At 37.1% G+C, this 2,750-nt stretch overlaps 1 long non-coding RNA gene across 1 annotated transcript; it reads left to right on the top strand.

Annotated features, from left to right (window-relative positions):
• Positions 1–255: 255 nt before the first annotated feature.
• Positions 256–851, top strand: LOC138860714 (uncharacterized). Its single transcript, XR_011398385.1, has 2 exons — positions 256–308; positions 675–851. It is a non-coding gene; the product is annotated as an uncharacterized lncRNA (long non-coding RNA).
• The last annotated feature ends 1,899 nt before the right edge of the window (positions 852–2,750 follow it).

Genomic DNA, 2,750 nt, shown 5'->3' with positions numbered 1-2,750 from the left:
AAGACAGACAAACAAACATAAAAATTAAGAAATATATTATTTCTAAGCTCTCCACTTAATCTTCATATTCTATATACGACCCCCTACTGTCACTTTTTTTTTGGTAAAGGCACAGAAGCATGTATCACTATCGTAATCTTCACGGCTGAGGCAATGATAATACGTGGCTGGGAACGCGGAAAATCCCCACTTTCTCAATAGTATCTTATCCCTGTTTTATCAGAGGAGCTGCACTGGCTGGTGATTGATAGGTGGCAACAATATCAGAGTTGCAGCACCTTGACCCAGACAGAAACCAGTGATAATGGGTATAGTATAATTCTTTATGGCGATAGGGGGAGGGGTTGTTGCTCTGTCGTGCATCTATGGTTTTATAACTCTTGTAGAGGGTAATGATAGTGATCCAGATTTTCGATTTTTGAGGAGAAAGTTGGTATGTGTAGATGGTTTCATTACTACTGTAGTTATTCAGGCTACTGATCCCTGGGGAGAAATAAAGTGCTATGTGCTTAAATTGATTTACGTGATAGAATGTGGTACATGGACAAGGGGTATCACATCCTTTTCTTCCCTGGACTTCTGTGATGAACAGCTGCCCAACAGGAAGTTCTTGAGTCAAGTCAATGACAGATCTTCGTGGTTAATGTAATAAAAATATCATTCTTCTTTTCCAGGACTTGTCTGGTGGACTACTACCCAACAGGATATACTCTGGGCAAGTGATAGCTGAATCCCCACACTTCAGGGGCCATGGGTATAGTCTCCTTTTCCTTGCCCAGGGATTCCCAGGACCATGAGGTCCTCTCCGGGGATCCATGGGGCAATAAGAACATTTTGACTTCGAATTAAAATGAATCATATCTTACCTACAGTATCTACAGATAATCATCTCTAACATGTCAATACATTGGAATCTTTCCATAAAGCATTATTGTCCGATAGTTATTATCACCATTGCACTATTCATAACTAGTAATAACTGAATCTGAAAAAAAAATGGCCATGGAGATTATTACTGATTAGTTGGGGGCCACAGATTGGAAAATGTTGGGAACCACTTTCCTAGACTTTATATTGACATATTCCTGATATGCATATGCAACTTAATTTTTTTTATAGAAACGTAAAAACCGTCACAGCAACTAGACACCCATATGTGTGTGACCAAATATATATATATATATATATATATATATATATATATATATATATATATATATATATATATATGCATGTATATATATATATACATACATGTGTGTGTGTGTGTATGAACTGCCTGCTGTTGATATTTCAACAGTCGTAGCCAGTGTTCGATTATTGCACAATCAACTTTCGATGACAAAGCTTTCGGGATTGTAACTTACTATTTCGTCAATGAATTTGACAGATCGTCGAAACTTACTTGGTAATACAGGCCTTGCAAGATAATGAATCAATATTTTCCATATATAAAGCCAATGATCCTGAATGTTAGCGATCAGCTAATATCTACAGGAGGCCTGATACTTACTGTGCCTGATAGTGTAATTGGCAGATTCCACATTCCCTTCGGTCAAACTATTACAGCGATTAACCCTAGTAAATGATCTCTGCAACTGGCTCTTTCTATCATGATAGAGGGAAAAATTGCACAAGGGGTTTTCAGTTTGGGGTCCACAGACTCCATGGAGTACATTTGCAGTGATCACGGGAGACATAGGGTTTTTAACAATAACTACAGTTTACACTCAGAATTGTTCAATATAAATCATGTATTACTTATACTGTGAATAATGTAGAAGCACTAAAGACCTTCCCTGTTAAAAAAAATCTGTTGACAAGGAGAGCAGCCAGCAAGGACATGTTACAGATATGTTACAGATATCGATGTAATCAATAGTACAAAATTCTTATATATTCTCTGAGCATACGCAGATTTCAGGAATTGGAATTCCGGGACTAGACTTTCCTCGTCAGGTACTCATTTTAACTGTTCTTGAATTAGGAGACTTGGGTCCTAAAGATTTCACTTCTTGGTTTATTGCTCCAGGGGGCACTGAGGTTGAATCTTTAGGATTAACTAATCATAAGAAACAGTCAGAATTTTAAGATAAACTAATCAAATGAAAAATCAGGGTTTTAACTATAAGATTAACTGCTCCTAGGGACAATCAGTTTATGATGAACTAATCCCAAGGAAAATCAAGGTTATGCTTTTATGATTGAGTGATTGTAGTTACAATTTTTAGATTAGCTTATCATGAAGAAAATCAGGGTTTGGAATCGACAACTTGGATCCTACCAAGCCCCTCTATACCATTCACTCAGGTATAAGAGCCTTTGTAAGGATACACAGCTTGTAGCCAAGATGTTTTCCCATTACAATAACTGGATAAGCTGAATAGGTTTTATTGGTATTGCTTTGAATCATTTTTTTAGTCACATACTATAGTGGTAAACTGTTAGAGGAAATCATCCTAGAGGAAACTTTGCTGAAAATTCGTGCTAAAAATTGTTTGTGGAAGGCAGATAACCGGTGTGTGATTTTTTTCGTCGTCAAACCAGATTCCTGATTTTGAAAAAGACCTAAAATTCCACCAAAAGAAGATGAATGGATGCCATGCTCAGCATATGCTTGTATTTACTTACTGTGTGGGTTAAAGGTCAAGCAAGAAAGAGACGGTGCCTTCATATGAAACATTTTGCCAAGAGGACCTCAACCCTACTAGCTAAACAATCATTTCGACCCTAAAAAGACTCCATCTCTT

The sequence above is a fragment of the Penaeus vannamei genome, chromosome 43 (genome assembly GCF_042767895.1).
Source record: "Penaeus vannamei isolate JL-2024 chromosome 43, ASM4276789v1, whole genome shotgun sequence".
Taxonomy (NCBI): Eukaryota; Metazoa; Arthropoda; class Malacostraca; order Decapoda; family Penaeidae; genus Penaeus; species Penaeus vannamei.
The sequence above is the reverse complement of the archived record's forward strand: the minus strand, read 5'-3'. Positions and strand labels throughout refer to the sequence as shown.